We start from the raw sequence: 21,882 nt of genomic DNA, 5'->3' as shown, positions 1-21,882 counted from the left end.
TTCTGTTTTCCTAATATGCATATTCACTGCTATGAATTTCCCTCGTAAGACTGCTTTCATTGTGTCCCATAGATTCCGATATGTTGTATTGTCATTGTCATTTAATTGAAGGAACTGTCTGATTTCTTCTTTAATTTCCTCTGTGACCCATTCATTATTCAGAAGTGTGTTGTTCAATTTCCACATGTTTATGAAATTTTTTGAGTTTCTTTTGCTATGGATCTCCAATTTCATCACACTATGGTCTGATAATATACAGGGGATAACTTCAGTTCCTTTGCACCTACTTAAACATGTTCTATGTGTGAGTATGTGGTCTATTTTGGAGAACGACCCATGTGCAGCTGAGAAGAATGTGTATTCTGATTTTATGGGGTGGAACACTCTGTAAACATCTGTTAAGTTCATTTGTTCAAGAGTTCGATTGAGTTCTAGTATTTCATTACTTATTTTTAGTCTAGTTGATCTATCTATTTGTGACAGTGGGGTGTAGAGGTCCCCCACTACAATTGTATTAGTGCCTGTATGACTTTTCATGTAAGTTAGTATTTGTTTTATATAGTTGGGTGCACTAGTGTTTGGTGCATAGATATTTATGATTGTCATCTCTTCCTCTTGGATTCTTCCCTTTACAAGGATGTAGTGTCCTTCTTCGTCTCTCTTAATCAGTGTTGGTTTGAAATCTACTTGATCTGCAAAGAGGATAGCTACTCGTGCTTTTTTTTGGGTTCCTGTCTCATGCAGTATTGTTTTCCACCCTTTAACTTTCAGTCTATGAGTTTCCTTTTGAATTAAGTGTGTTTCTTGTATTCAGCATATTGTTGGATCTTGCTTCTTGACCCATTCTGACAGTCTATTTCTTTTGATTGGTGAATTGAGATGATTAATGTTGATGGTTATAACTGAAACGTATTGACTTGTCATTGCCATGTCTTTTTCTTTTTGTTGCGTTCTCCCCCTTTATATTTAATTTCTTGTCATGCCAGATGGGTTCATTCTGCTTTGCTTCTGGGGTGTGATCCTCAATGTCTGTTCCTAGGCTATTATGTAAAATTCTTTGGAGTGCTGGTTTGGTATTCACGAAGTTCCTAAGGTGCTGTTTGTCATGAAAGTATCTTATTTCTCCATCCATTTTGAAAGATAGTTTTGCAGGGTTCATCAATCTGGGTTGGAGGCTGTTTTCTTTTAGGGCTTGGAATATGTCACTCCAAGCTCTTCTTGCCTTGATGGTTTGTGTTGAGAAGTCTGCTGTGATTCTGATGGGCTTTCCTTTGTATGTGATTTGTTTCTTTTCTCTGTCTGCTTGGAGAACTTTGTTCTTCTGTTGTGTTTCTGGAATCTTACCAATTCTACGCCTATGTGTCGATTTTTTTTGATCAAGGCTATTTGGTGTCCTATATGCCTCACTTATCTGTATGTCAAGCTCTTTTCCCCTGCTTGGGAAGTTTTCTGCCATTATTTCTGTGAAGAGATTTTTTATGTCATCTCCACTCTCTCCTGTTTCTTCATTGAGCCCAATCAGTCTTATGTTTTTCTTCTTTGCATCATCTAGCAGCTGCTGTGTTGATTTCTCATGTTCCCTTATAATTTTGAAGCAATTTTTCTTTTCCTGGTCACTAATTGCAATCTTATCTTCTATATCTGAAATTCTGTCCTCACATTGGCTCCTTCTGCTGTGTAGACTTTCAATGGAGTTTTTCATGTCCTGGAAATCTATTTGCATCTGTTTTATGGATTCCATTTGTTTCTTATACTGGGATTCCATCATGTTCCTGAGCTCCTCTCTAGATTTATTAATCATGTCTTGCACTAGGGGCACAATTTCTCCTGTTATCTGAGAAATTATTTCTGATTTAATTTTTTCCAGATCCCCTTTTGTTGCCAGTTCAGTGGGTCCAGGTGGTTGAGTATCAGAGTGTTTCATCTCATTTCCCTTTGAGGTTGCTGTAGGTGATCTGGAAGTCTGGTTTTGAGACTTATTTACGTGTTTTCTCATTTCAACTGGGCCAGGGGGCTGTTAGCGCCTGCACGGATTACCTCCTCTGAGCTGAGTGAGGTAGGCCAGGGGCCGTGAGCAGCGGTAGGGATGGTGACCCAAAAGCCCTTTCCTGTGGGCTGGGAGCAGTGGGAGGGATGGTGGCCGGGAAGCCCCTTCCTCTGGAGCAGGAGCAGTGGGATGGCAGCTCAGAAGCCCCTCCTTCCAGGCCGGGAGTGGTGGGAGGGCTGGTGGCCTGGAAGCCCCTTCCTCTGGGCCAGGAGCAGAGGGACAGAAAGGCGGCCCCAAAGCCCTTTCCTCTGGGCTAGGAGCAGCGGGAGGGATGGTGAGACCGGGAAGCCCTTTCCTCTGGACCAGGAGCAGTAGGACGACGGCTCAGAAGCCCCTACCTCTGGGCCGGGAGCAGCGGGACTGAGTACCTTGGTCTGGTGGTCTGGTGTCCTCTGAGTCTTTGTAGTGTGGAACCAGGTGGCTGCCTGTCTGCAGCGTGGTGATTCGGTGTCTTCCGCGCGACTCAAGACCTCGGTAGGGCGTGCACAGACCTTCCTGTGTGCAGCGGGCTGATTCGGCGTGTTCTTTGTGACTCAGGACCTCGGTAGGGCATGGGCAGACCTGCCTGTCTACAGCGGGGTGATTCGACGTCTTCCGCGCGACTTAAAAATAGAATTCTTATTCCCGATTCTTATTCTGCAATAAATTTTCCTACTCTTAACCTCAAAAAAATTTGAGACACTGAATCTATTAGAAGATAGACTAGGTAGAAGTCTTGAAGACATTGCTGTAGGCACAGACTTTATAAAGAAAACCCGAAATGCACAGGAAATATAACAAGGAATCGACAACTGGGATCTCATTAAAAAGCTTTTGTATAGCAAAAGAAATCATCAACAGAGTGAAGAGACAAGCCACAGTGTGGGAAAAAATTTTCCCAGCTGTTCCTCAGACAAAGGACTAACATCTAGAATATGTAAACAACTCAAGAAAACCAGACACCGCCCCGCCCCCCCACCAAATTTAAAGACCCAATCCAAAAATAGGCTTCAAAAGCTTTCCGAGAGGGCTCTAAGCGTGGGCGTCCCCTTGGGGGTGTGTGGCGGGGGTGTAGTTACCTTGGCAGCAGCACCCCGTCCCCTTCCATCTGGGGTTCCTCTGAGGGTCGCCCCTGGTAGGTGGCTCTAGAATCTTGAAGAGCTCGGGAACTCAGAGCGAATCCAGTCAGCGGAGGCTCGAGCTGTGAGACCAGAAGGATGGCGGCGGCATCGGAGTCTGTAGCTTCTGATTCTCAGTTCTCGAATATCTTAGCTGAACCATCAAAGTCTAATGGAAATATGATTCATCGTTCTTCATCTCCCCATATTTTCTGCTCTAAAGAATCTTCAAGATAAGATTCGACGCTTGGAACTTGAGAGGATTCAGGCAGAAGAAAGTGTGAAAACTTTGTCCAGAGAAATAGTTGAATATAAAAAAGTACTAGATGAACAGATACAAGAAAGGGAGAATTCAAAGAATGAGGAATCAAAGCACAATCAAGAACTGACATGTCAGTTGCTAGCTGCAGAAAATAAATGTAATCTTTTAGAAAAACAATTGGAATACATGCAGAATATGATAAAGCATGCAGAAATGGAGAGAACATCAGTCTTAGAGAAACAGGTGACCCTAGAAAGAGAACGACAACATGATCAAACACATGTTCAGAGCCAACTTGTAAAACTGGATCTTCTGGAACAAGAATATAACAAACTTACCACAATGCAAACCCTCGCAGAAAAAAAGATGCAAGAATTGGAAGCAAAACTCCATGAAGAAGAACAGGAAAGGAAGTGTATGCAAGCTAAGGCAGCTGAGTTGCAGACTGATCTAGAAACAAAGAGATTTGCTTTTCAAGATAAAACAACCTCATATTCTCCCACTGCAAGAAAAATTTAAAAAAAGAAGTCAAAACCACCAGAAAAGAAAGGACCTAGGAATTACTTTGATGCACAACCTCATTATAGATTATGCTTACGTGGTATGCCATTTGTGGCTGGAAAGTCCACTAGTCCTAGCCATGCTGTGGTAGCTAACGTTCAGCATGTCTTGCATCTAATGAAACAGCACAGTAAAGTTTTGTGCAATGATCGAGTGGTGAACAACATTTCTTTGGCAAAACAAGTACCTTCACAAGGTAATAGAAGAAAGAAGTCAGCAAAACCTCCCTCTTCCAGCAGCGTCAATGAAGAATTATCAGAAGTCTTACAGACTTTACAGGATGAGTTTGGTCAGATGAGCTTTGATCACCAGCAGCTTCCAAAACTTATACAGGAATCACTAAACACTGAACTGAAAGACAGCTTAGAGTGTGAACTAGAGGCATTAGTGGGAAAGATGGAAGCAAAAGCCAACCAAATAACTAAAGTTCGAAAATACCAAGCACAGCTAGAGAAACAGAAGCTGGAGAAGCAGAAAAAGGAAGTTAGAGCTAACAAAAAGACTCTTGAAGAAGGAAACAGCAGTAGCCGTTCTTCTGGACTCATGGGGACCTAAGTAAGAAGGATTTTGCCCAACTAAGACCTGGAGAAAAAAGCAGGAAAAATCTTCAGTTATTGACGGACATGCAAATCATACAAAATTTATTACAAAGTAGTAATGTGTGTTGGAATTACTGACTGCTCACACCAGGTCATAAATTTTATTCAGATAATCTGTACGTCATTGATCAGATATTGACAATTTACTTTCCAGGTTTCATACTCGCTAATGTTGGAATTAATTAATAGAAGGTGTTCAGGGCTTAGGCTTCATTACACAGGTTTCTTGTGTTATGCCAAACAACTGAATATTAAACCATGTATGTAAATGGAAACCAAGGAAGTTTTAAAACTTGAGAAGCCACATTCTTTAAGATGAATACACTGTACTGGTATATTGCACTTTGTAAACAAGTTACCAATTTTTTACTTGTGTAATTTTTTAAAAAAATTCTTTATGTCTATTTATATATGTATGTATAAATTAGGTTTAAATTTTCAAAATACAAGGCTGGCCCACAGGCAGCATTTGCTTGAAGAGTCTCATTTTTAAATCTTCCCTGTCATCAAGTGCCCACTTCACTTTTCTCATACAACTATTATATATGCTTTGATTATTGATGGATATTTTCTATATTTAAGTATTTATATATTTAAGAGGATTTTTTTGGTTTGCTTTCTTGGTATTTTAATCAATGATTAGTATTAAATGCATTTCTATTGTTTTTGTAATACAGTTTAAAATTTTTTAAAGGTCCAAGTAATCTTTTAAATCAAATTACTTACCTATAAAATTATAAATGCATTTTAAAGAGTGTAGATTGTTAATGAAACAAGATTTTGGAAAAAGGTAAGAGAGCTAGAAGGGAGCTATTATGAAGCAAGCACATTTGCAGTTTTTTGATACCTGTTTGTAATCATGTTATTCAGTCAAGGTCTTGTGGTTTGAATTTTGAAACTTAGAGAACCCCTTGAATATGTCTTTGGTGTAAAACATGACTGAAATAACTGTATAAATATAATTATATCAATGTAAATCTGAATACAGCAAGACGTTAACTTTTTATAAATTTGCCACTGGAGTCAATAAAGCAGCTTTTTTTAAGAAAAAAAATAGGCTTCAAAAATGAATAGACACATCTCACATGAAGAAGTAGAAACAGCCAACAAATATATGAAAAAATGTTCAACATCACTGGTCATTTGAGAGATGCAAATTAAAACAATGCTGAGATTCATTCTCACTTCAGGAAGAATGGCTGTTATCAAGAAATCAACCAATAACAAATGCTGGCGGGGCTGTGGGCGAAAAAGAAACACTGCTCCACTGTTGGTGGGAAAGTAGACTGGTGCAACCACTGTGGAAATCTGTGTGGAGATTCCTCCAAAACTAAAACTGGAGGTTCCATTCAACCCAACCATTCCCCCTTCTTGGTATCTTCTCAAAAGAATTAAAAGCACCATACTAGGGCGATATATGCACACCCATGTTTATAGTGGCATATTGTAATAGCTAAATCTTGGAAACAGCCCAAATGCCCATCAACTGATGAATGGATAAAAAAGATGAGGTTTTTTTTTTTTTGCAATGGAGTACAACTCTTCCAAAAAGAAGGATAAGTTTGAGACATTTCTAGCTAAATGGAAGCACCTTGAGACCATACTCTTAAGCGAAATAAATTGGACACAGATGTTTAAATACCCCATTGTTTCTCTGTTGTGAGAAACTAAAAATGTAAATAAGGACAAAAATGTATAATAGATATTTGGAAATGGGAAAAATATGTTCAAATGGGAAGGGGAACAAGGGAGGGGGGAGGAGGGAAGGAAGGGACAAGAAAAAAGAAAAGAAAAAAATGGAAACAAAGCTTTTCTAATTATGTGAAGGAAAGAGGAGTTGAAGAGGAAAGGGGAATGGAAGCGAGATATATCATGTACAGGTACAAATTCCCTGTGATGAATTTTATCACTATGTATATTTAAAATGTACAACAAAAAACCACATTGGTAGCTAATAAAAAAAATAGAAACCCACAAAGTAATTGAATTATGTATCTCAAATAAGGGGTCTCCACTACCCTCATTAGTGATGTCTTGGGACGTCTGTAATACAGCCCACACCAGCTTTGGACATGTGATGGCTGATGCTCTTTGCTGTGAGGACTCCATTGGATGGACCATCACAATCAGAAAGGTCCAGGGCAATGCGACGGCATCCTCATCTGATACATTTATAAACAGCTGAGTAAATTGCAATTAATAACACTGGAAAGTTGTGGTTAACACAAACTGTATCGGCAGATGTATAAGAGTTGGATTTTCATTTAAGTAGTGAAAATTGTCAGGTAGGATCATAAGAAACCTGAGCTACACTGATGGAGCTCGCTCATCCGGTTAACAGCTGAATGTGTTAACCAGTTGCACCGCAGAGATGGAGTTGCTGCATGCTATATATTCCTAGAATGCTAACACAGTTTTTCAGCCTACCATGTGGTAACTTGAATAAAGAACTGTGCTGGGTGTGTATTTAAAAAAAAATGTGGGGATTTTTGTCTTGTCAGCTCCTCTGTGGTGAAGGCTCTTAGGCCTGAGAGAGGGCCTGAGGGATTGGCGACTGTGTCGTCGGGGTTTTCGTTGGCGGGTGTCAGGGCTGGTGGGAACAGCCGCCCGAAGTCAGCACCATGATTTCCGCAGCGCAGTTGTTGCACGAGTTAATGGGCCGGGACCGAGACCTCGCCCCGATGAGAAGTGCAGCAACTTGCGGTGGGACCAGGAGAGTGTCTGTAAATATTATCTCTGTGGTTTTTGTCCTGCGGAATTGTTCACAATACTCGTTGTGATCTTGGTCCATGTGAAAAAATTCATGATGAAAATTTATGAAAACCGTATGAAAATAGGCTATGAGAGAGACTTTTTGCTATACTTACAAAGCTTACTTGCACAAGTAGAAGGTAGAATCAGACAAGGCCATGCTCTTTTGGCATTATCTCAAAACCAACAGTCCTCTGGGGCAGCTGGCCCAAACAGGCTAAAATGAGGAAATAGTTCAGGTTCTAACAGACAAAATTGATCTCCTCTTATAGCAGATTGAAGAATTAGGATCTGAAGGAACGGTAGAAGCAGCCCAGAGAATGATGAAATTAGTTGAACAGCTAAAAGAAGAGAGAGAATTGCTTAGATCCACAACTTCAACCATTGAAAGTTTTGCTCCCCAAGAAAAACATGGAAGTTTGTGAAGTGTGTGGAGCCTTTTTGATAGTAGGAGATGCTCAGTCCTGAGTAGATGATCATTTGATGGAAAAACAACACATGGGCTATGCTAAAATTAAAGCTACTGTAGAAGAATTAAAAGAAAAGTTAAGAAAAAGAACCAGAGAACCTGATCGGGATTAATGTCTAAAAAAAGAGAAACAAGAAAGAGAAGAAAGAAAAAGAACAGGAGAGAGAAAGGAAAGAAAGGGAAAGAAAAAGATGAAGAGAAGAGGAGGAAAGAGAGAAAGAAAGAGCTCGGAATAGAGAAAGAAGAAAGAGAAGTGGTTCATGAAGTAGACACTCAAGCCGAACTTCTGACTGGAGATGCAGCAGGTCTCGGGACCACAAAAGATCACGAAGTAGGGAAAGAAGGCGAAGCAGAAGTAGAGATTGACAGGGAAGCAGAAGCCATGACAGATCAGAAGGAGAACATGGATCTCTCACAGTTGGGATTGAAGAGGGCCAAAAAGCCGAGATCAAAAGTCCTATAAGCACAGGAGCAAAAGTCGAGACAGAGAACAAGACAGAAAAATCCAAGGAGAAAGCAGAAAAGAGGGGATCTGATGATAAAAAAAAAAGTAATGTGAAATCTGGTAGTGGAGAGAAATAGAGTGAAGAAACAAACCCTGAATCAAAGGAAAGTGATACTAAGAATGAAGTCAGTGGGACCAATGAAGACATTAAATATGAAGGTGACACTCAGTCCAGTTAAAACTGATCTGATAAGACCTCAGATCAGACAGAGGACTACTGTTTGAAGATTTCTTGAAGAATACTGAAAATGGAATAAAGTGAAGATCAACATTAAAATGACGTGAAAGAAAGCTATAGTGGCATAGAAAAAGTATAAAGCTCAGTTAGTTGTTTTTTGTTTTTTAATTAAAAATTAATTCAGGACTGATGTGACCTACCAGATTTCAGAACATGTGTTAATAGCATATATACCACTGAAAAACTTAGGTCTTGTATCATATTTTTTCTTTAAGACTTTTAAAAAAATATTACCTAGGGCTGGGGATTTAGCTCAGTGGTTTTGCTGCCTGCTGTGCAAGCACAAGGACCTGAGTTCGATCCCTGGTACCCCCCCCCCCCAAAAAGAAGAAGAAATATTACCTAAACATGTGGCTTGCTCAGTGTTTAATTGCAAGTTTTCATTCTTGGACTTTACAAACAAGATTAAATGTTAATATTCTTCTGAAAAAAAAAATTGTGGGAATCACATATTGTGTCCCAGTGATAAGAAAATAACTAAGACAGTGTAATTGTAAAAAGGCATTTTTTTATATCTTGGGGAAATTTTATTATGGACTGAGTACTAGGTGACATAAAGAATGTTAGGGGAAAAAAAAGAATTACTGTTAGCATGGCAGTGCATACCTAGAGCCCTAGCTACTCGGCCAGCTAAAATGAGGGGGGGAGGATTATTTGAGCTGAGAAGTTCAAGAGTGGCCTGGGCAAGATAGTGAGACTCATTCTCTAATAAAATTAAATAAAAGGAAAGAAAAAGAAATGGCTGTTAATATTTTAGGTGTAATTAGGTGATAATAGTATTGTGAGAAGAGACAAGTTTCTGAAGCATATGAGGATGGAATAATACAATGTGGAATTTATAATATTTAAAGGAAAAATAGAAAAAAGTGAATAGATTGTTAGTATGCCAAATTCTTGTGAATTGTTGAATCTGAGTAATGGGTATAAGGATCTATTTTTGTGTTTCAAAATTTTATAGTCATAAATTTAAAATATTAAAAACCACAGCACAAAAGGGTTTAGCAACAGTGGGTTTTTGGTGATGATCATGCTCAACATGTCTGTCTTGATTTATATTTTTCCACTTGGGTTGACTTCTACATGTGGTTATCATGTTGGGGTCCTCTTGCCTGTCTCAGTCCTAGAACCTCTGCTTTTTTACACATCACCAGTCTCCAGGAGCTTCTTTTTCTTTTTTGGTACTGAGGATTGAACTCAGGACCTCTTGCTTGCCAGGCAGGCACTGTGCTGCTGAGCTACATTGCAGGCCCTGCTAGGAGCTTCTTAAAAATTTTGTGTGGAATGTGAATTTATGAGATCTAGTGTACTTGAAAATGCCTTTTTTTCTATTCTCATTCTTGATCTATAGTTTGCCTGGCAATTGAATTCTAATTTGGAAATCAGTTTCCTTTACATTTTAAAGTTATTGCTTTGTTGTTTTCTTGTTGCCATAGAAAAGTTGGAGGGTTCTGATTTCTGATTTTTTATAATATAGCCTATTTACTTTTTTTCCTTTCTGACAAATTACAGAGTTTTTGTCTGCAATTTTCTGAAATTTCATAGAAATTTCACACTGTGTTTATTGTGCTGGGCAACTTCAACCTGGCAACCTCAACCCTTCATTTCTTCAAAGTTTGAATTATATTGTTATGATTTTTCATTTTTTCTGTTCTTTGTTGGGAATTAATTCATGCAGATATAGCTACCCTGTGCTAGTCCTCTAGAATATTCTTAACTTCTGTCCTCTGATCTCTACATCTTTGCTTTTAATTTTATTCTCTAGATGTCCTTACATTTATCTTTCCCTCCTTTTATTATTGATTTTAAAAAATATTTTCTGCTATCCTGTTGTCAGTTTCTAAGAGCTCTTTATGTTCTTAGAATGTTTCTTTTTTATAGTGTTCTATTTTGTTCCTTGGACATAGTTTTGTTTAGTTTTATGAGAATATTAATGGTATCCCACCCCCATCCTCGACCTGCATAGTATCTGTTTCCTTCAAATTGCTTTTTTTGTATTTGCTATGGTCTGTATCTTCATTTGAGGCTTTCCCAAGACATCATTCTGAAAGTGATCCTTAGCTCTGTTGCTCCCGATTAAGAGTGGGAGGAAAAAGGCTGTCAAAGGCTTAACATTATGGTAAGTGAAAGAAGCCACTCACTGAAAACTACATAAAATATGACCTCATTTATGTGAAATGTCCACAATAGGCAAATCTGTACAGACAGAAAATAGATTCATAGCTGCCTGGGCCTGGGGAGTAAGGGAATGCAAAATGACTGTTAATGGGGATATTTTTTTGGGGGGGGGGATGAAAATATTCTAAAATTGATTGTGGTGCTGTTTGTACAGCCCTGTGAACATATTAGACACCATTGAATTGTATGCTTTAAAAGGGTAATTGTATGGTAGGTGAATTTATTTCAATAATGTAATTGCTGTTTAAAAATGCTGTCAGAAAACTCTGAATGTGGGAAATGGATCATTAGCTGTGGGGGCTTTTTGTTAGGAGCCTCTGCTGCCAGTTGCTTCAGGTTTTCCCTTATTTGTATCCCCATTCTTTTGCAGAGTGAGAGTCTACCTAACAGTGATCTTATAGTCATGAGCAGAAGGAATAGGGAGATCTTTATATTGCACCTTCAGAAATGCTTTGTCTTAATTATGTTTCTTCCTCAGCTGTGCTGGGTCTTCCCAGACTGGAGACACTCTTTCTGTTCTAGAAAAATCCCAAACATTTGCAGAAGTAGAGAGGATGGCACAGTGCATGTGTTCATAACCAAGGAGTACTGATTATCAGTTTGTGGACCTTTTTTAGGTGTGTTCTTAATTGAAAGGAGGGCCTTGCATGTACTGGGCAAGTGTACCACGGAGCTGTATCCCTAGCCCTCCTAGTCATTTTTGTTTCATCTGGGTCCCTAATCTCCTTTCCCAGGTTCCCTTCAAGGAAATACTAGATATTTCTGTTACAGTCTCCAGACACTAAAGCTCCAGAATTCTGTCTTGAGGTGGAGGAGGCATCTAGGGACTCAATTCCTGAGCAGCTTTCCCTTGTGTTCCTTATCCTAGCATCCTATGCTCCTGCCCTGAGAGTACAGGGTACTGCCAGTTCCTGTGGTTTTTTAAGGATTCCATGGTTTAATTCAGCTGAATTCTCAGCTTTGCCTGCATTTGGTTTAGGATTCAGATTTGAGTCTGCTAAGTCATTTACTGCTTGCTCATCTGCTTCCTCAAACTTTCAAAATTTGACACTGTTCTTTCTGTCTCTGTACTTGTAAGTTCTTTTGGTAAGGTGAAAAAGAGAAGCACTTTAGTGAATTTTTATGGGTTTGGGGGAATAAGTGAAATTAGACACAGTTGTATTGTGTGCCACCTTCTATAGAAACTGTCCATTTAATTTTTCTTTTTGGTCTTGCCTTAGCCTATCCTATTCTACTGAACCCTAGCATCCTCTTTTATGCATGCATGTATGTATGTATTTGCCTGAGAGACTCCTTTTTAATCTTTTAAAAAGAGGAATCTTCTTATTTTAACATGCATCTTTTCTGACCTTAAGTCCAGGCAAATTAAAGAAGTCTCTTGTTTGGGCCAGGGATTTAGCTAAGTGGTTCCGCCTCCTGCCTTGTAAGCACAAGGTCCTGAGTTTAATCCCCAGTACCAAAAAAAAAAAAACCAAAAAACAAAAAAGGAAGAAGTCTTCCTCACCTCCTATTATAGAACCCTTGGCTTGCACTTTGCTTGCTGCATTGTGGTTTGTTTACCTGTCTGCCCCTTTGGCCTGTGAAGCAGGATTTGGGAATAGGATTCTATCTTATTTTTCTCTGTATTGTGAACACAATCCCTTACTGGCAGTAAACATTTGTAAACACACAGACTGGATAATTCAGCATTGTGCATCCAGGGGTGGGGACAGACAAGCGTACAATGCCCCTATCTTTCTTGTCTTTTATAAGCTGCACTGTTTAGTACATATTAAAGAGCAAAAGTGCCTTGTTAGCTTGTTGTTATGTAACCTTGTTCCTTGTGCTTTCAACTCTGGTGTGTTTTACCCAGTCAGCTGCTGGTTGGAGAGAGAGGAGATTAGCTTTATGAATGTAAACATCCTAACATAGAAGGAATGGACCTGATCAGACCTGCATTCTTTCCCTCTCTTGTGCTCTACACTCTGCTTCACACTAGGGAAAAAGAGAATGTTTGGTTTTGACAGCTACTTAGTTCTGCAGTGCTTTCCACTGCCTTTTCTCTATGAACAAAATACCAGAACAGTTTTAGAAATTGCTAACTTTGTGCAAAATCTGATACTAAGGTATTATCTCTGTGAGGTCCTTTTTTTGGTACCAGGGATGGAACTCGGGTCCTTGTGCTTGCATAGCAGGCGGCGAAACCATTGAGCTAAATCCCCGGCTCCGTGAGGTCCTTTTAAAAAGCAAATACACTATACAACATGGGAAGGGTAACACATACTGTTGTTTCTTAAAGCATGTTACCTAAGGTGCTATGCTATATATATCCTTTAGGAGGAAAGCAATAGTGAAGTAGTTGTTAAGCAAATTTGGGATGCTGGATTAACGCAGTTAAATAAGATTGCTTACTTCAGACTCCCCAGAGCTGTGTTGCTGTGTGTTGTGAACCTCTTAAAGGCATATATATTAGGCAGCATTTCTTAAGTTGATTTTTCTTTTCATCTGTGGAACGGATCAGGAGTACAACTCAGGCAATAGCTCCTCAGCTTAAATCCAGCCTTTGTGGTCAGTGTATATGCCTCTTCCTGCAAGGCTTTCCTGTATATATATAGCCTTTCCTTCTTTGGTCTGTACTTGTCTCCCCACCACTCCCCTACATTAGGAGATCCTGGACATGTTTTATCATTTTTACTGCATTGAGGACACTGCCTTGCACAAAGATGCTCTAGAAATATTTGCAGCACTGCATCGGCTCCTTAGCTAAGTCATCCCAGAGTCCAGAGGGCACTGGCAAGGGACAGCCAAAAAGAGTCTGCAGCTCAAGACCCTCACTGCTCAGGCATACAATTGGATGGCAGGCTTCCAGCAAGGACTCTGGGTCAGTATAAGAGGTTGGTACTGAAAGGTAGAACCTGAAAGCAAAAAATCAGAGATGCTGAGAATGTAAATCAAATATACTCAAGGCCTGTTGTATGCTTGGGGTAAGAACTGAATACTTAATCTCAGTCTATAAGATGATATTCTCATTTGATAGATGAGAAAAGGCAAAGTAGAAGTAAGTACAGTACTAGGGGAACATAAACAAAACCCTTTCACCAAAGATCCCTTTTTATCTACTAAAAAGTCCTGTAAATAAATAATTATGGAGCCAGGCATGGTGGAGCACACCTGTAATCCCAGCACTTGAGAGGCTGAGGCAGGATGATCACAGAGAGTTTGAGGCCAGTCTGGGCTGCATAGTGAGTTCAGGGCCAGCCTGAAGTACAAGGGAAGACCCTGCCTCAAAAAACTGAAAAAAAATTATGTATAATGGGTTAATTGCAGTGATTAAGCTATGTGGAAGGTATTATGGGAGAACCAGATGGAAGACTCTAAGATGTATGGGAGGGGAGAAGTGGGAAGGGGGATGTGGAAGGTTTCAAATCCTAGCAAGGAGGAGAGTTCCTGAGCAAGGTGAAGTAAAAGTATAGGGACTGAAGGGACTGGGAACAATTAAAGCATAAGGGTACAAATATCACGAGGAATTCAGTATTACTGGGTCTTGAAATATGAATTGGTTAAGGCTAGAGAAGCTGAGAGGGTGTTATCAACAGGTTGATGAGTTCTGGATTTGATTTTGAAAACCATGGGAAGCCATTTTTAGGGTTTTTAGGTGGAAAAAGAACTGTCTAGCATGTGGTTTTGGATATTTACCTACCAGGTTGTGGAATGAATCTGAGCTGGGTAGGTCTAGACCCAAAGATGATTAGCTGCTGCTTTTACCAAAGTTTACATAAGATAGGAATGGTCTGCCTCAGAGTTGTGTCAGGAATGGAGGGAGCAGAAGACTGATTTGATAAATATTCAACAGGCATTAGGAATTAGGGAGCAGAGAGGAGGAGTTGAGTACAACTCTCTGTGGTTTTGCATTCCTCTTCTTTTATTACCCAACAGTGCATATCTGTCCTTCTCTGTTTACCTTAAGCAGACCCTGTTTAAAATGTAGGTTTGTGAACAATTAACTGGAAGATGGTGATATAAGATTCTTTTAAATACCATTGACTTCAGAGCATTTATACTATGCTGTACATCAGAAATCCTGTTTTCATAACTCTAAGAATAAATCTGGTAAGTAAAACAGTGGTTTCCAAACCAGGTCGCCACCAGAATGATTTGAAAATATTTCCCTCCAACTTTTAATTATAAAAACTTGTAGGGGAGGGGATATAGCTTAGTGGTACAACACTTTGCTAGCATGAGACCCTAGACTCAATCCCCGGTACACCACACACACACACACATACACACATACACACACACACATGAAGAAATTAAATTTGAGAGTAGTAAAATGGACACCTACCTAAATTAAGTGATTGCTAGCATTTTGCCTCATTTCCCAAATATATATGCATATGTGTGTTGAACCATTTGAAAGTAATTTGCAAATATAACACTTCATTCCAAGTGCTCTTTTCAGCAGTCTGTCTTCCAAGAATAAAGGTATTTGAGGCGATACAATTGTTGTACCTAATTATTGCTAATGCAAAAATCATCTACTATAAGTCTACTATAAGGCCATTTAATATTTTCCCAGTTAGGGGATGATTTCACTTAGGTTTTTGTTTTTTTTTTTTTTTGGTACCGGGGATCGAACTCAGGTCCTTGCACTTGCACAGCAGGTGGCAAAACTACTGAGCTAAATCCCCAGCCCTCTAAGTCTTTTCTTACTAGGCTAGTTCTCAAACAATAGCCAAGAATTATATTGAATTTCCAACTGAGAAGTACTCTTAATCCTCCTCTGACATTTGATTCAGAGAATAGTTTAAAGACGTAATATGATCAGGAGCTAAATTATATGGTATTGGTTGTTTGTTTTGTTTTGTTTTTGAGACAGTTTCTCTATATGGCCAAAAATGCTCTTGAACTCAGTATGTAGCCCAGGATTGCGTCAAACTTGTAGTGCAAGCTCTGTGTAACTGGTATTTTAAAAGTGTTTTTAGTTATGGAGAATATATTCTGTATAGTTTTTCCACTTACACTGCAGTGTGATTTACCTCAGTAACCCCATGCCCTCCTAAACTCACACTGAACATATAAGGGCAACAATTAAGGGTCCTACAGCTTGTTGGATCCCTGCCAGCTGTGCAAACAGAAATGACATTTGAGAGAAAATGCAATAATAGAAGTGTGTATGAGAAACAGAGCTTGCTTACACAGAAGCGAGAAGGGGGTGGCGTGTGTTTGCATTGGCTTTCTCGTGTTCTCTGAAGATTCCTTCCAACTCTGTTCTGACTGTCTTCAGAAGTTGGAGTTGGGATCTTTTGCAAGTGCTGCTCTGTGTATTACAGTCAGTGTTGTGCAAAGTCAAAGAATATGGACTGAGGGGCTAACACAGACTTGGATTACCATCTTAGATCCTCTGCCTGCCAGTTTTGTTTTTTTAACCTTGGACACATTATTAATTTTATTACAATTAAGTCTTCTAGGACTTTACAATTTATAATAAGACTTCCTCTCTCTGCCATCATTAAATTTGTGGTCAGCAGTGGATAATTCTCAGTAGCAAATAAACATTCTCCGGTATTTCTTGACAGAGAACAAAGCAACTCCCTCCAAATTCTCAAAACTTTTCTAATTTTGTCTCTTAAGTATTGCAGAATAAATTCATTTTAATTTGAAAATCTGTTGATATTATATTGTCCTGTCACTAGCTCCTAGTTTCTCTCTTTTCTGTTTAAAGCTTATAAGTTACCTATAGTTTTGGCTTTAACTTTTTCTCCTCTAATAACTTTCTCTTTATTCCATCTGGACTATTCTTGCTTATGTCAACCAATAACTTTCCTATTGTCAAATCTAAGGCCCCTTTCTTTTTAAAAATCTTACTTATTTTCTTAGTAGCATTTGCAGAGCTTATCACTGTTTTCTTTACTGATCATTCTACTTTCCTGGTCTCTTCTTACCTCTCTGGCCTCTTTTTAAGTCTCCTTTTCTTGCCAGTGTCTATACGGTGATGTGTCTGATTCTGTAACGGTCCCCCACCTCTTCTCTATTTATTCACTCTCCATAGATATCCTCTCCTAATCCAATGGTTTTAAATAACATCCATTTGCTAATGGGCTTCAGCCTCAAACTCCCTCTGGAACTTCCAACTCATGTCCACAGAGATGTCTCAAATTTAACATGGCCAAAAGAGAACTCTTGAATCATCCTCCACTTCAAACATGCTGTTTCCCTAATACTCCCACCTCAGTACATGGTACCACTAACCCCCATGTGCACATGCCAGAATATCTCGGCATTACTTTTCATTCTTTCTTCCTTGTGCTTACCTAATCCACCAGCAGGTCTATCCTCTTTATCTTTCTTTCTTTTTTTTTGGTATTGGGGATCAAACTCAGGACCTTGCGCTTGCAACGAAGGCGGTGGCACCACTGAGCTAAATCTTCAGCCCCGAAAGCTTTTAAAAACCTGTTAAGGTTTGTTTGGTGTTTTCTTTTGGTACGGGGGATTGAACTCGGGACCGTAGTGGCACCACTGACCTAAATCCCTGGCCTATCCTCTTTATCTTCACCAACTTTCCCAAGCTGAATGTGGTGGTGCTCACCTTTAATCTCAATAATGTGGGAAGTTGAGGCAGGAGGATCACAAGTTTAAGGCCAGCCAGGTCAACTTAGTGACTCAGTGAGACTCTATATCAAAATACTAAAAAACAGACTGGGGATGTAGCTCAATGAGAAGGCCCTGGGTTCAATCCTCAGTACCAAAGACAAAAACAAAAGACATTTCCAAGATTATCTCTTCCTCACACATTACCAAGCCCACAGTGTCTCTCAACTAGATGCCTTGCAGTAACCTTGGGACTAGTTTTGTTTATATGTGTTTAATGCCACAGCACTCTCCGTTGCAGGAACTAGAGAAATTGTTAAAAATTTTAATTTGTGTCACCCTTATTACCCACCCCGCTCCCCATTGCCTTCCATTGTTTCAGAAAGAAATCTGAATTCCTTGCCCTGGCTTTCCAAGATCTGTGTGACCCACCACATGTTAGTCTCCCAGTCCCTGACTTCTTGATGATGCACTCAGCCTCAGTGTCTCTTCTTTTGGTCCTTGAATGTGCTAAGGTCAGTGTCATTGTAGGGCTTTTGCATTAGCTGATCTTTCACCCTAAAATGCTCTTCTAATCTTCATGTGTGTGGCTTTTTCATATTCAAATCTCACATTAAATTTAGCCACTTCGGAGAGACCTTCTCTGACAACTCAGACTAAAATAGTTCCTTTGTCCTATTTTAATTCTCTACTAGCACCTGTCACTATCTGATATTTTTCTTGTTCATTTACGTACACATTTATTTTCCTGTGCATTCAGTGCTCCATTTTTATGCTCAATGGGAGGAGGACCTTGTCTACTTGTTCAACATTACAGCTCCTCCTCCTGAGTTTGTGACTTATATATAGTAGATGCTCAATAAAAATGTACAGAATGACTGGATATATTCTTGTCATTTGCAAAATGGAAACCGCTAATACTTCTTTCTCAAGAATTTTTTTTTTTTCGTTCCGGGGATTGAACTCAGGTCCTTGTGCTTGCGAGGCAGGTGGTGGAACCACTGAGCTAAATCCCTGGCTCAAGAATTGTTGAAGATCTTTTTTTGGCCTGAGTTGATAATGCACATAAAGTGAGTAAGTCTGTGTCTAGCACATTTAAAAAATAAATAGAATTTATATATTTAAGTATCTGGTTCATTGTAGACATTCTACAAAGATTAGTTTCCTTTCTTGCAGTCTGGGTCTCTACAGTATTTTATATTTAAATGATCTGCACTTTGGGCAGGTTGAAAAGTACTTCTTGGCCAGCTATGACTATTTTTTTATGAAGAAGAAAAATCGTAGGGCTGGGGATTTAGCTCAGTGGTTTTGCTGCCTGCTGCGCAAGCGCAAGGACTTGAGTTTGATCCCCGGTACCAAAAAAAAAAAGAAAATAGAAAAATGGTAAAAGCACTGTTTGGCGTATGGTGAGCTAGTTTAGAACCATTGTTCATGTCACTTCTGTTCTTCCCTCCCCCAGTACAAAGACACTGCATTATAAGAAGGTTTGGTTTTCTCTTGGGAAATTATAATTTTCTTCTCTTTGGATATATATGATCTTTCTTTAGATCAAGGTATTTGGGAGTTTGATTTCCTCATCCTGATATTTAGTTTCTTTGAAAAGCATCCCCAGCTTCTGGGTATATTAATCAGTTTTTCTTTTGCATTTATTTAATACATATTTATTTAGAGTCTATTGAAGTACCAGGCAATAAAGATACAAATAGGAATTCACAAGGAGCTCTGTCTTTTAGCCCTACTAGAGGAAGCCAGGTACACAAACCAAGGAGCACAAGGAAGGTCTATGAAAAGAGTCTCTGTAGAACTCAGAGCAGGCACAGAGAAGAGATGGACTAACTCACAGGGGAAGCCGGGTGAGAGTCCATGGTGCTCACCCACCAAAAGAAGAGAATAGCCCTGTGAGTAAATGGGTAGTGATGAGCCTGTCTTGAGTCCACACCCTAGGAGCTTGGCCCAGCTGGTGATCACAGTGTGGTGGTGACACAAACACCATGAGAAACAAAGCCAACAAGATGAACACACCTGGGCCCTGGTAGGGAATTTGAGCTTCCTCCCACAGTAACAATAACAGTAGCAGCACCTGACGCTCATCAAGCACTTCTTGTGCTTTATGAATTAATCTGCATGCCAACCTGTGTTGTTGGTTCTGTTATAATCCCTATTTGCAAATAAAGGAGCATAGGCACTAAGGATAGGAAACTTAGCCAAGGTCACCAAATTTACAAAGGGCAGAGGTGGGATTGACTCGGGTGATTTGACTCCAAAGTTTGCTTTCTGAACCAGGGCCCTGCCCTTTGTTTTATAGATGACTTTGTGGAAGCAGCTGGGAGCTCCTGAGGAGACTTAAGTATGGGAATGACAGGATCAGATTAGTTCATAGGCGAGGTTGCAGTGAAATTACACTGCATCATACAAGGGCTCGATTCTAAAACATCAAGGGCTACAGATGCCAAGTTTCTTCTTGGCTCATAAGGAGGTTTGCTCTGTTAGCTGTGGCACACCCATCTCAGCCAGTCCACGGCAGTTTTTCCTGTGTCCTAGGAACAGAAGGCAGAGGCCTTGGCAGACAGGCCTGTAATCTATGCATAGTTGGTTTGGGTTGAGAGGCCCCATTGTTTGAAAGCAGGAAAGGTCTACAGTATGGAAGAGACTAAGCCCCTCCATGGCAACAGCGCAATCTCCCTCCCTCCCTCGGGGCCACACTCATTTCTTGGCCCCAGTGTCTGCACATCTCTTAGATGGGATTCCTTGTCCCCCGTTCCTCTGTCCAGAGGAGTCCACCATGGCAGGGATGCAAGTTTGGCCTGAGTGTGAGGATCTGCAGTGCAGCAGCGGCTGCAGCAGGAAGGAAGGAAGTGGGGGTGGGGGAGCAGCCAGCATAGCAAGCAGCTGCTCCTCCACAGAGTTTGGCCTCAGTGAAGGCGGAGCAAGTGAACAGGAGAAGAACGCGACAGATAGAAAGGAGGTTGAATATTTTGGTCCTTGTGACTAGTCAAATTTGTGTCCTTCAGGCTTTTTCTGAACTGAAACTTAGTATGTACATCACCATGTATTTCCAAAGTCTAGTAAAATTCCTTCAGATTCCATTGACATCAGCTTTGGTAACACGGTGCTCTCTGTGCTCTTGGCTTATGGCTACTGACACAGGCCTAAGGGTCACCCGCAGTGTTAGGAACTTTGATCAATCTGTCTCTCTTGTCACGATCGTACATTGCTTGTTCTTTGCTTAAAAACAGACATTATATGAGGTCTTTTGATCACCCTCGATACAAGCCACTGCTGTATTTGCATATAGGATTTGTGTCAAGTTCTCTGGTTTTTAAAAATGGAAATGATTTTGTAACAGCTTTATCATGATGCTTTCATGTTTACAACTATGATAGAAAAAAAGCAAAACTACCCAGTACATAGGAAAAAGAGATGGAGAGGAACACACCAAAATGCTGACAGTGATTGTGTTCATGTTGGCAATTTATTTTCCTCTAAGGTAAAAAAAAAGGTGGAAAATGTTAAACATGCCTTTAAAAAAAAGGGACAAAGCTTAAAACCCAGAAAGCTCCCTGCAATCTTGTAATCTTAACACAATATTATAATTTTTACTTTTGAAATGTCCTTGTCACTTACATACTGATTTTTCATAGCTGCAGTCTTAACAAATGCAGCTTTGTGTATTTTTATTTTACAGTCAATTGTCACCATTACTTCATATTTCTAACATAGTTTTCATAATTGGCATTTCTAATCGGTGTCCCACATTCTATGGTGTAGATGTTCTGTGCTCTAAACTATCCCTCTTTGAACATTTGGATTGTTTCCAGTTCTTTACTCTTTTAGATAAGATATAATGAGAATATTTGTTCAGTTAGCATTTTTAGTTTGTTCCGTTCTTAAAGTGAATTCAGGGCAGTGACCTCACTGCGTGAAAAGTCTGCTAACGGTTTTGGTAAGATCTTATTTTCTAGGAGAGCCATTTCAGTGTGGATAGTCACTAGTATTGTACATGTGTATCTACTCTGTATTTCTTTCACCACTGTTAAATCCCTATGATATTTTAGCTATGTGTATTGTTTCTAAATAAGTCATATTTATTGACTAAGTCATGTTATTAAAGAAGTTTATTTATTTATATTTTTTGAGACAGAGTGGCTCTATATATTTCAGGCTGAACTTCAGTTTGCTATGTAGCCCAGGCTGACCTGGAACCTGTGGTGATTCTCCTGTCTCAGCCCTCTGAGTGCTGGGATTAAAGGCATGCACCACCAAACCCAGCAAGAAGTTTTAAAATACATTTCTTTCCAAATATTTATTTCCTAATGTTACTTCACGTGGCTCTATGAATGTGAAACCACTTCTCTATTGTTGGGCAAAGGATTTATTCTTTCTGTCTTGGGGGTCTAGACTGAGTAACAGTGGAGCTTTCTTGTGCATAAATCTTTATGCACTTCTTGGAATCATTCCTTGGAAAAATTCCCAGAAGCAGCATTGCCTGGTCAAAGACTATGGACTTTATTAAGGCTCCTGATGATTATTGAAAACTTGCTATTGAGGGCAGTTGTATTCTGTATACTTCATTTACTAATATTTGTTTGTTTTTGGTACCGGTGATCG

General features: G+C 39.6%; 1 protein-coding gene and 2 pseudogenes across 4 annotated transcripts in view; all 3 read left to right on the top strand.

The window, feature by feature from the left end:
- The window catches only part of Rab30 (RAB30, member RAS oncogene family), a 107,108-nt gene that overhangs the window by 50,128 nt on the left and 35,098 nt on the right, over positions 1-21,882 (top strand). The window lies entirely within an intron of this gene.
- LOC101723677 (centrosomal protein of 57 kDa pseudogene) lies at positions 1,877-21,853 on the top strand (annotated as a pseudogene). The gene has a single exon (XR_015451579.1). The product of XR_015451579.1 is annotated as a centrosomal protein of 57 kDa pseudogene (transcript).
- Positions 7,188-21,853, top strand: LOC101718206 (luc7-like protein 3 pseudogene; annotated as a pseudogene). Its single transcript, XR_015451580.1, has one exon. The product of XR_015451580.1 is annotated as a luc7-like protein 3 pseudogene (transcript).

The sequence above is a fragment of the Heterocephalus glaber genome, unplaced genomic scaffold (assembly GCF_053883595.1).
Source record: "Heterocephalus glaber isolate CG9 unplaced genomic scaffold, H.glaber_assembly_v1.0 deba00001429, whole genome shotgun sequence".
Lineage (NCBI taxonomy): Eukaryota > Metazoa > Chordata > Mammalia > Rodentia > Bathyergidae > Heterocephalus > Heterocephalus glaber.
The sequence above is the reverse complement of the archived record's forward strand: the minus strand, read 5'-3'. Positions and strand labels throughout refer to the sequence as shown.